This window comes from Rhipicephalus microplus, chromosome X, assembly GCF_043290135.1.
Source record: "Rhipicephalus microplus isolate Deutch F79 chromosome X, USDA_Rmic, whole genome shotgun sequence".
Taxonomy (NCBI): Eukaryota; Metazoa; Arthropoda; class Arachnida; order Ixodida; family Ixodidae; genus Rhipicephalus; species Rhipicephalus microplus.
Window position 1 is genome coordinate 419,659,024 of NC_134710.1, and position 12,170 is coordinate 419,671,193.

The window sequence follows — 12,170 nt, forward strand, 5'->3', positions numbered from 1 at the left end:
GAGATGCCCAAAGCGACAAGTTGGCTGCAGGCTGGTAAGCGCTCCGCAACGCGGCACCCAACATGCGAATTACGCTCAAGCGAAGCGGTCACACTTTCGACGTTTTGTTAGCGGCACGAAAAAGTGTGCTAGTCCTCCCATCGGCCATCATGACCACACACGCGACCAAGCGCGAGCAAGACGCGCACATGCGTGGAACAGCTGTGGGCACGTTTACTGTCAGAAAACGAAACTAATTCGAGTGAGCGTGGCGGGCATTGCGAAGCGGTGGAGACGGGCGAAGGGGTTGTGATGAAGTGAGGAGAGCAGGCTTGCGAGAGAAGGGCAAGGAGTTGTGATAAAGCATAGAGAAATGAAAGATTCCTTCCTCCGTGCGATAAAAAGAGGGGAGGATGTGGTGGGAAGACGACCTTGAAAAGCAAAACACACGGAAAGGAGGCAGGTTGAGTAGCTTGCTTGAAAGGTCCGCGAAACTCGCTCGTAGAAAAACTTGAAAGAGTGCCAGCGCGCGCAGAAATCAAAGCATGGCCGCCACGTTCCGTGCGCGCGGCGGCGTTCGAAGAATCGCGTCGGCCGTGATCAAAAAAATCGTTTTGTTGCGCCGGCGGGCTTGCATGGCCTCACGAACTTTGATATTTCGCGATTCAGTCTGCGCAAATTAACAGTCATTTTCGTGCTTCTGCACGTACGCAAAAAGCATGCTGAGCTGAGTGCGAAGTAAGCGAGAACAAGTCCTAAACACGAAACGAATCGCAAATTATTAGAGTCGGTGTGGTAGCGTACGCGCGGACGCACACCATCGGATACAATCGGTGGCCGACGATGTTGGCAAATGGCCTGGTCACTCCAAGCCGGTGACGCCAACGACACTACCAGTGATCAAAAACCAGGTACGTGGTCGACCGGTCTTCAAAAGATCGGTGGCAGTGTGAAAACACGGGCCTTGTCTGGCGATGCGGGATGCTCAGAGTAGCGGGGGTACAAAGGACAGGGGGGTGTAACAAAAAGCGGTCGGGGAGAGCAGCTACTAGAGGGACGCATTGGCAGAATCGGCGTTTAACAATAAGAATGTATGGGCACCTCGTCGATGTCTGATCGGTGGTCGAAATTGGTTTCCCAGGAAGTCGGCAGACCGCTGACTCCGTTTTCTGTAACCGATCAGCGACGCTCGGAGACGTTCATTGTAAGTGCGATTTTGTGCCATTGCATCAATGTATATTTTGACGGTCACGCGGATATTGTTCGTATTAAGCGAAAGTTCGTTTTAAGGGGGGCCAATATATGTGGGCTCGACTGTATACCGATGTCTCCGAATTCCGGAAACCATTGTGTGGGCCGCAGCGTTACTTTTTTGTCACTAACATAAGTGATTGTGTATTACAAACAGATTCATATAAGATCTCCTACATCCAAAGGCGGCATTTTATTAAATGAGCTGCATTATATGCAAAGGTAGACATAACATGCAGGGTTAATTGCGATGCCGTGAGCAAGCTGAAAATGTCCTAATTTTCATTTGTAATACTTCTTTACAAATGTTTAATCCCCTAGTCCATGCCAAGTTGTAATGAAAGCAGACCCATTTAGCACGAATATTTTCATAGCATTGATATCGTCTAGTATGTGCACACTAGAAGAATAAGAATGGGGTGGAGCACATTCGGCAAGCACTCTCAAATTATGACAGGTAGATTGCCACTATCCCTCAAGAGGAAGGTATATAACAGCTGTATCTTGCCAGTACTTAGCTACGGAGCAGAAACCTGGAGACTTACAAAGAGGATTCAGCTTAAATTGAGGACGACGCAGCGAGCAATGGAAAGAAAAATGGTAGGTGTAACCTTAAGAGACAAGAAGAGAGCAGAGTGGATTAGGGGACAAACGGGGGTTAAGGATATCATAGTTGAAATAAAGAAGAGGAAATGGACGTGGGCCGGGCATGTAGCGCGTAGACAGGATAACCGCTGGTCATTAAGGGTAACTAACAGGATTGCCAGTGAAGGGAAGCAGGTTAGGGGGAGACAGAAGGTTAGGTGGGCATATGAGATTAAGAAGTTTGCGGGTATAAATTGGCAGCAGCAAGCACAGGACCGGGTTAAATGGCGGAACATGGGAGAGGCCTTTGTCCTGCAGTGGTCGTAGTCAGGCTGCTGCTGCTGCTGCTGATGATGATGATGAGTATGTGCACGCTGAAGACAACTAATGTCTCCTAGTTCTGCACGTTCAATTTTTTCAAAGTAGATTCATACCTTCTGCACATTAGTTTACTTTTAACAGCGAAAAATACATTTACTTTGCATCTTTGGAGACTTACTACTCTAAATTGAGAAGAAATCACCACTGTATTGCTGAAGAGTGGGTACACAGTGGGCTCGGAAAGAAGCGATCATCGGCATGCGTTGGTGGCGGAGTAGGCAAGTCCGTGCTGTGACGTCACTTCGCCGCTACTGCAGCGATGCCATTTTTCGTTCTTGGGGATAATACTTCACTGAGTATGAAAAGCATGCTCTTTTTGCAAGCCGGGCCTGTGCAGTGAACGAAGAAATTTTTGTGAGTCCGGCAGCTCACTTAACTCTTCTGATGACAGCCGAAGGCACACGATTCTCTCAACAGAAGAATAAGCGCGCGTGCACAACCCTCTAACCCCCCTCCCCCCCATCCAGTGGGTAAAGTATGTGTGGGAGATAAGCGGGCGTTGGCGCACTGCAACAAGCTGGCCACCGAGCACGTGCGGCTTTTATTGTTTCTTGGGTTATATATACATATATTTATGTATATATGTTTATTGTGAGACGACGTCACATACAACAATATGACCTTTGTATTCTTCAACACAGGCGTGAGAGCCACAAGCAGCGATGCCTGCGCGTCTAATGCTGATGATGATTACAATATTTTAGGATATACAGATGAATATGATCAAGCAAATAGGCACTCACACTATTTTCCCCCCTTTCGCAAAAGAGGGCTGCAAGTTAGAGAGGGTGTAATGCAGAATATATAGTTTCAGTCGAGATACATGAGCGATCTCGGTTCTGCGGGGACGAAGATCGGGAGCCGCACTGACACGAGCGACACGATAGTTTACATCAGATATTTGTTGCAGCACGATGTAAGGACTGGGATACCTGTGAAGGAATTTTTCACAGAGCCCAGGGGCATTAATAGGTGTACCAGGAGCACTTCTTCACCGAGGGTAAACGTAACAACTCGTCATTTCACATCAATAACAATTTTCTTCTTGTCCGGAATTGTCGCGGTGTTGGTGCGTGCAATTTGACAGCATCGGGCGACGTGAGCAGTGAAGTCTTTTGGTAGAGAATAAGATGAAGCAGAGGACGTGGACAAAAAGGTGGTGCTCAGAATGAAAGTCGGTGAAAGGCCATACACAGAGAAAAATGCACTGTAATTCGTCCTATGTTGTATGGCAGTATTGTATGCGAATGTGACGAAGGGAAATATAGCGTCCCAGTTTTTGTCATCTTGTTGAATATACATGGAGATCATATCAGACAAAGTTAGGTGAAAATGCCCTGTCAGGCCATTCGTTTGTGGATGGTAGGTTGATGTAGTCTTGTGGGTGGTATTAGATTTCTGGAGGACTTCAGCTAGGACTTGGGAAAGAAATAGTTTGCCACAATCATTAAGGAGCACATGCGGGGTGCCATAGCACAAAATTATGGCACACAGAATAAAATCGGTGACTTCAGGGGTAGCACCAAAGGGAAGAGCTGCCGTTTCAGCATAGCGAGTAAGGTGGTTGATGGCAGTAACAATTCAATGGTGGCCGGTGGGATTAAGAGGAAGTGGTCTGTATAAATTGATGCCCACGAATTGAGAGGGTGTTGACGGACACGGCAGAGGTTGCAACGGCCCCACTGGAAGAGATGTGTTACGTTATTGGTGCTGGCTTGACGCACACGAGCTGACATACATGGTCACACAAGTGGAAAGGCCAGGCCAAAAGCAGTGAGTCTTGATGTGGTCTTAAGTCTTGTGAAAGCCTAAGTGGCCAACTGTCATGTCATCATGAAAAGCTGTAAAGCCTGAAACAAAGTGAGCGGAAGATGACTGGAACCCATTGGTTACCGAGAAGATGGTAAATTTTTTTACATAATCTCCTGTCTTGAAGTTTGAAGCATGCAAGCTGCCATTTTAAGCGGCTGTTTGGAACCTGGAATAAACCAGTGAGCCAATCGATGATTGTAGTGCAGTATAGATCTGCATGTTGGAGTAATGTGAAATCTGTGGATGAAAGGAGTTCCGCCGAGGCAACAAACTTTTTTGGACCAATAGCCGTCTGCTTGGTCGCTTGACTGGTCAGTGAGGAACAGATGGAAGGTGAAAGTTGGGCACTTGGCGAGAGAGGGCAACGCGAGAAAGCGTCGGCATCCTGGTGTTGCCGACCTTACCTATATGTGACCCTGTAGTAATACTCCTGTAACCATAGCACCCAACAGCCAAGGCATCCCAACAAATTTTTGAGTCGATAACCTACAAAGATCATGATGGTCAGTCATGACTGTGAAATGTCGGCCGTATAAGTAGGGGTGAAACTTTTGCACAGACTGCACGATGGCGAGGCATTCTTGTTTGGTGATGCTATAATTTCACTCAGCAGGAAAAAGAGTACGGCTAGTGTAGGCCACGACTTGTTCTTCGAAAGCGTCGTTCCGCTGAAGCAGGACCGCACCGATGCTTAGTGCATTGGCGTCAGTGTGAAGAACAGTAGGTGCTGCAGGTTCGAAAAGACGGAGCACTGGCCATGATGTGAGGCATCGCTTGAGAGTGTGAAAAGCAGTATCCCAGGTATCTGACCAGACAAAGCATGCGTTCACAGTCAGAAGTTTGTGCAGAGGAGCGTTGATATAGTGGCGAAATCATGCACAAAGCAGCGAAAGTATGATGCTAAGCTAAAAAAGCTGAAAAAGTCTTTGGATGTCGTTGGTGTAGGAAAGTGAACCACCGCAGCAATCTTGTAGGGATTGGGCTCCATGGCATGTTTGCTGACGACATGACCTAATATCTTGATATGCTGCGACTGGCAAATCGACACTTCATAGTGTTGAGCTGGAGACCAGCCTTAGCTAGACATGTTAGAACTTCATTAAGCCATTGTAAATGCTGCGAGAAGCTGGACGAAAAGATGATAACGTTGTCTAGATAGCAAAGACAGGTCTTCTATTTCAAGCCCTGTAGTACTATATCTATCATGCGTTCAAATGTGGCAGGGGCATTGCATAGGCCAGAAGGCATTACATTGAATTCGAAGAGTCCGTCAAGTGTGGCAAAGGCAGTCTTCTCTTTATCAGACTCATGCACGGAGATCTGCCAATAACGAGAGCGTAAGTCAAAACTTGAAAGGTACTTGGCACTTTGTAATGTACGAAGAGCATCGTCGATCCGAGGAATATAATAAACGTCCTTACGGGTAATATTTTTCAGCCCTCTATAGTCGATGTAGTATTGCACCGAGCCATCTTTCTTTTTCACTAGTACATCAGGAGAAGACCATGGGCTTGCTGAAGGCCTGATAACATTGCGTTCGAGCATGTCTTCAACTTGTTCTTCTATAACTTTGCGTTGAAAAGATGATACACAGTAACGGCGGCGGCGAACGATACGGTATTCATCTGCGTCGATGCGATGAGCGGCCATGGTTGATTGCCCAAGGCCATCGGAATAAACATCGAAGCAAGTTTGTGTTTCATAATTACGTGAGCAAGGCACCAGCCTTAGTCAGATAGAGCTCATAGTGACTCATAGTCACTATGAACACTATCTTTGAGACTGCGCTCATAGTGACTTTGATTGCGCGAGATGGGCATCCTGCAGGTTGACAATGTGGCAAGCAGGAGCCAGGTAAAACAGTGAGGACTCATACCGATGCTTCTTCAATAATGCTGGCAACAGTAGTCTCCTCTGGTGCAATAGTGGTTCAGGTGCCGTGTTTTAGATGGTAATGCTTGCATAACCATAAGAGACACGCACTAGGCAAAAAAAGTAGCGATTCTACGAAGAATGCAGCACTGGCAAAGAATAGCCACTGCGTCATCATCTATAATGTCTCGTAATCTGATCGTTAGAACGCATTTTTGACAAAGAAGGCTGGTAAAAATATGCAGCTGTAACAAGGTATGGCGACAAAAAAATGGAAGGAGAAGATTGTCAGTGTCCAGTAGACGAGTAAAAGATTGACCGCACTAAATGACAGCTGATGCATCTGATACAAAATTCCTGCCTAAGATGATCTGATGAGCGCACGAAGGAAGCACAGCCAAATCTACATGATGATGGATTCAGTCGATGAGCACGCGAGAAGTACATCGTCCGGTAGGGTAAATAAGATTTTCATTAGCACTGCACTATGTATGACCAATATAAGGAGTCTGTACTTCCCGTAAATGAAAACACAATTTATGGTGAATGACCGAAATGGCAGCACCAGTGTCTGTAAGAGCCTCAATAGAAACACCTTCAACCCGAGCAGGCAGTAAATTTGCTGGGCGAGATGGAGCAATTGTTGCATTTTGATAACAGGGACAGGCAGTTTTCCTTCCAGAAACTGCAACCTCTAGTTTTCCGGGTGACTGTCCAGAAAGGTTGGAAGAGGACGTAAGGGTGCATGACAACGTACGCCGAAATGGTGATGGAGAATGTTAGAGAGATTAGCAGGAAGAACGGGGCAAACCTCGGGATTTTGGAGGCGAGGGTGAATCCTGGGAAGAAGCTGGATATGGCATGTGAACGTAGTGATTGGATCTTGGGGCAAGGTCTCGCTCATGAGCTGAATATCCACGTCATTCATCCTGCTGACGGCGGTGGCCAAAGTGGGATATATGGCCTTCGTATGCCACAGTAAAAGCAGACAGGGGGCGGAGAATGCCAGGTTGTGTAGCGTGGTTGCATTGGCCCCTGTGCTGCCATCGAAGCCAAACGGTTGCATACAACGTCAGCAGACACAGATGAAACTGATGCTGGGGCCCATGATGCAACTTCGGTGCATGACGGTGCACGAAAGGGCATAGGAGACGGGGCTTGTGTGACGCTTGTCATCGATGCTAGTTCATCCCGGATAATGTTATGCAGGTATGAGCAGGAGGGCAAACAGAGTAAATGGCAGGGTTGCCCAAAACAATACTGTCAAGTACTTCTCGGACAATTGTGCCGATAAGAGCTTGTAATTTAGGCTCTCCGGTAAAGTTGGCGTCACAGGAGGCCTGTGGAAGGCGCACAAAATAAAATAAAGGGCATCTAGACGTTGGCACGTAGTAATCACGTCTTAAACAGTATTGGGGGTCTGAATGACAAGGGCATTGAAAACGACAGAGTTAACGTCTTTCAGTAGGTGATGGATACGATCGGCCTCCGTCATATCACTTTTGGCTCGGCAAAAAAAGGGCCAGCACGTCTTCAATATACTATGTATAGGATTCTTCCAGCCTTTGAACGCGGGTGGCGAGTTTCTGTTTGGCCACTTCAGAGCATCTTGCAGACGTGCCGAAAATTTTCTGAAGTTGCACCTTAAATGTAGTCTAATCAGGAAAGTCACGCTCATGGTTATGAAACCATGTCTTAGTGAGCTCCTTGAAGTAAAGCTGATGTAGCGCAGTTTGTCGGTCTCATGCCAATAATTAAAAGCGCTTGTTCTGTCAATTTATCTACCCACTTTTGACATCTTCTCCGCAAAGGCCGTGAAATACCGAAGAGTCTTGTTGCTGTGTACTCACGGTGTAGTGAGGCTCAGCAGGCTGAGCAGGTGGTTCAAGGAAGGCAGCAGGGGGTGGGTCGTTTTACGCCATTTCTGTCGGTAAGCAGAGCCATCGACCAAACAAACCACAGTTCCAGGGATGACCGGTAGAACACGAGGGCTTTGGAATCATAGCACACACTAGCCCTTTGTGAGATGGCGTCAGGTAGAAAAAAACGAGCATTGTATTCTCCATCACAGGCATGAGAGCCACAAGCAGCGAAGCCCGTGCGTCCAGCGATGATGATGACAATAATAATGAACCTATAGATATATGTGTGTGTGTGTGTGTGTGTAATAATAATTGCTATCGCAATAAAAAACACTGTATGAGTGTCTCGTAAAAGAAGGAGTCTACGCATGTAATATTGCATGGCAAAAGCCTAGAATCATGCAGAGCGTAAAAATATGTAAACTGTGCAACGAATTGATTAATCCGGACATCTAGCCTTATCGCCATCAGCAAAAGCACTAACAAAGCGAGCAGCTAGGCAAGTTTGCGTGTTGCCTTACGGACGCATATGTAGGTCTTTCGGTGATTTTAAAAAGAAAGAGTTACGACGTAATGGGGAATACGCAACTGTACTTTCAGCAGGTATTCCACGATAGTTCAGAAGGGCTAATATTACATGCAGATGTTCGCTTTCCTTTCATGCTGTTGATGCATCCACCACAAACTGAGGCCAGGCGTGCAGTTGAGAATGCGATGCGCATGAGGCTTGATTACATCATCACGTTCTACTCTTGAAGGCGAAGCTCAAGTGTTCTCTGGGTTGCGGCTGGGCCTGCAGTCAGGGGCACAGCCAGAATTTTTTTTTTTGGAGGGGAGGGGTTCAAGTTTGTGCATATTTTTGTATATGTGCGTGTATTTAAACGCAAGCAAAATTGAAAATTCTCAGGGAGAAGTTTGCTCTAATCTATTACATTAGCTGAAGGCATAATTCTTCATCATTGTCAGCCAGAGCATCAACAAAGTGCTCAAAATGCCTAACAAATATGTAGCGGGTACCACGCTTTTCTGAAAAATGACAAATATTGGCATAACGAAGGCTTCCACACTGACAACTGCAAAAAGATTATGATGATGTAAGGCGTAGTTGGTGCCAAGTGTGTTTTACTTACCCCAAGGGGGTTTAAAATATCTCTAGAAAAGCTTCTCTCTCAGCCTTCACTATGACTATGCCGCTGCCTGAAATGTATGGCATCACTATGTTGGTTATGGCCCGTATAGCAGCATCGAATGGGGCTAGGCAAGCTCAGCCACTCGTGAGCTGGTGCAGACGCTGAAGCTGTGCCAATGAGTGGTGAACTCGGCTTCCCCTCGTTCTTGTAGAGAGCTGTAGTGCCTGTGCACGGGAACCCAGACGCTGGGTTCTCAAGCACCTTTTTTTGTAGTCTATCTGTTTTTTTTTCTCCTGCTGTTTTTTTTCTCCAGCTGTACTGAAGGAGAGTACCAAAGAGCAAAATAGGGCACCTGAGGAACTAAATCTCACCATCGGAGAGCAGAGCTTCAGTGCGATATTTTAAGTGAGCGTCCTCAACAAAATGTCTGAAATCAACTTCTTAAATTTTCTTACACTATTCAAGGTTCAACATGCAGCTAATGAGGACAGTAAAAGCCGCCAAAAAAAGAGAATTTTTTGGGTTATAGCGTTAAAGAGCTCATTTCGCATAACCTCCAGCACCCGGGCCAGTTTTGGTGCCACTGATTTTGAGCAAAACTGATCGCTTTGTTTGTGACTGAAAAACTGTGAAAGATTGCGATTGGAATAAATTATCAAAAATTTTTAATGAGAGTGAGAATTGAACCCAGGTCATCTGCATGGCATGTAGACGGCCTCGGTTCTACCATAGAGCCACAATATTTTTTTGAACTGTTTTACTGCGTCAGAACATGCCAGGGGTCAAAACATGACAATTGAGGAACAAAGGCCCACTCATTTACGTATTTAATCATCATCATCAGGCACAGAGCTATCAATGAAGTGAACATGAGTAGCTTGGCGAGTTGGCGTACAAACTTATAGGGTCATTTGCTGATTTGCAAAAGAAATAATTATAATGTATAGTGGGCACTTACTAATTGTGCTTGCAGTAGGAATTCAATTATACTTTGAAACAGCCAACGTGACAAGTACAGTCGTTTGTTTCCTTATGGCACTGTTGAGGCGATGCGCACGAGGGCCAATTACGCTTTGTTACTCTGTGATCCCGCTATTCTGTAAATGCCAGCTAGAATAGACACCTTCAGTTGCGTACAAAATATTAGATATACCATGAAGGACATCGTGAAGCGCACGTAAGAGGGTAAATTTGATTGGGATTTCTCTCAGAAAACTTTTAGATCGATTTCTACCAGGCAAGATTAGGTTTCAGAATGCAAGGTTATTGGACATTTTGGCTATACATATACAAAAAAATGTACTGCAGGTGATTGTGGACCGGTCTGGTATGTCTCTGCCTGACAATATGGACTTGGTCGCTTGGTTTCTGGAAAACTCCCCTTCTCTGGATGCCCATGTGATTGGATCAGGTGAGCTGAGATTGTGTTCCCATCTAGATCACTGACGACTCCCTGTGCAGTGCCTACAGCTGTGCTAAAGGCCCTCGGGATTCCTCGGCCAGCAGTGCCCACTCGACAAGCAGAGCAGATTGCAACAGATAAGCAGTCCCAAAGAAAAGGTGTGTAAATGCAAGATTAGTGAGTGTGGCACTAATAAAGAATTCGTCATTCAATGCATGATACTAAGAATGAAGAGCAGACTGAAATAACTTGAGCGATAACTGCTAGCTGGTTTATTGAAAAAAAAACAGAATGAAATTTAAATGCATCATTGTCACGATCACACCTAGTGGTAATACGCTGTGATTGATATGCCGTAACGCACTATCAAACTTGCATGTTCAGGGTCAACCAAATGCAGTGCCAGAAGTTATGCTGACATGGGCTGGACAGGAATGCGAATCCCTTCACTGACATTTGATAACTAGATAGGGACATGGCTCACACGCTGATCACCTATTTTTCTATAAAATATTTGTTAGTATCTTGACTTGGTCAAAAGTTGAAGGAATACACCGAACCCAAAACGCTTTAAAAAATAACACGGACTTGTCAGCTCTCATACCTTATTCAGAATCGAAGCAATCAAATAACCAGGCTCTACTGTGTGCTCTCGAATAGATGCGCCGTCTTTGCGATTTAGCACAGTATTAGTCGTGCGGATTATATTAACACATATTGGGTCGTTACAAATCTAAGCCACTGATACTATGCTAAATTTCAATGACGGTGCCTTTCCTTCTGTTTACGCACGCAGCTTGCGCCATCTATTTGTACGTACGCTCTCAATCCTGTTATTTTATTGCTTCATTTGTGAAGAACGTATGAGAGCTGAAATGTCTGAGTTATTTTTCAAAACCTTTTCAGTCCTTCGCCTTTTGACCATCACTGTTCTCGACTCTTTTGGTTGAGCCCTTGATTTCTTTCTTTGTTCTCGCTCTTTTGAGAAAACGCGTGGGCCTACCAAGAAGGGGTGCATCCACCAAAATTACAGCTGACTACTGCATGTTTACATGTGCAGTTACGAAGGGAGGACTTTTTCCTCTTTGTTTGGCCTTGATACAAGTCCACCCTCGTGTTAGCGCAATACACTGTCAACATCATACGGAGAAACAACAAATTAACAAAGAATTAACAAGGACGTGTGCTATCTAAGGTATATGCGGCAGAGTTGCGACGAGGCGGATCGTGCTTTCCCTGCGGAGCTTGGAAGACCGTTCTGTTCATGTGGCATAGATAGAAAAAACTGACGTGTATATCCAGCCTAGGGAGTAGTCCACGGTGGTTTTGAAGATTGATTGATTATTTGATTTGTAGGGCTTAACGTCCGATAACCATCTCAGATTGTGTGAGACGTCGCAGTTGAAGGCTCCAAAATTTCGACCACATGGGATTCTTTAATGTGCACCCAAATTGAGCACACAGGCCTACAGCATTTTCTCCTTCATTGAAAATGTAGCCCCCGCAACCGGAATTCGATCCCGTGACCTGCGGGTCACACGTCAAGTACCTTAGCTACTAGACTACTGCAGTGGGGCGTGGTTTCGAATATTGAGCCAGTCTATAGGGCTGACATCTTGGTGGGGCGGTGTTCACTGGCGTTTCTGCACCCTCACTTACACTGTTCAAAAAACTTGGGCGTTACCATCTGAAATGACAATACTTGTACCTTCTATTGGCTTTCTTTTTTCAACTTGTTCGCACGTAAACAAAAATTACATAACTTCTTGTAAACTGGTCATGTCACTTAAATAAGGAGAGATAGAGAAAATACTTCAGCAAATTATCTGGTGAATGACTATCGTAGCTTCACCAGGAGAAGGTCATTGCGATGCTGCTAGACATCACCTCGGCTTC

General features: G+C 45.6%; 1 long non-coding RNA gene across 1 annotated transcript; it reads left to right on the top strand.

Annotated features, from left to right (window-relative positions):
• Nucleotides 1-544: 544 nt before the first annotated feature.
• LOC142776521 (uncharacterized) lies at nucleotides 545-10,427 on the top strand. The gene is made up of 3 exons (XR_012887602.1): nucleotides 545-890; nucleotides 10,181-10,283; nucleotides 10,334-10,427. It is a non-coding gene; the product is annotated as an uncharacterized LOC142776521 (long non-coding RNA).
• Nucleotides 10,428-12,170: the final 1,743 nt, after the last annotated feature.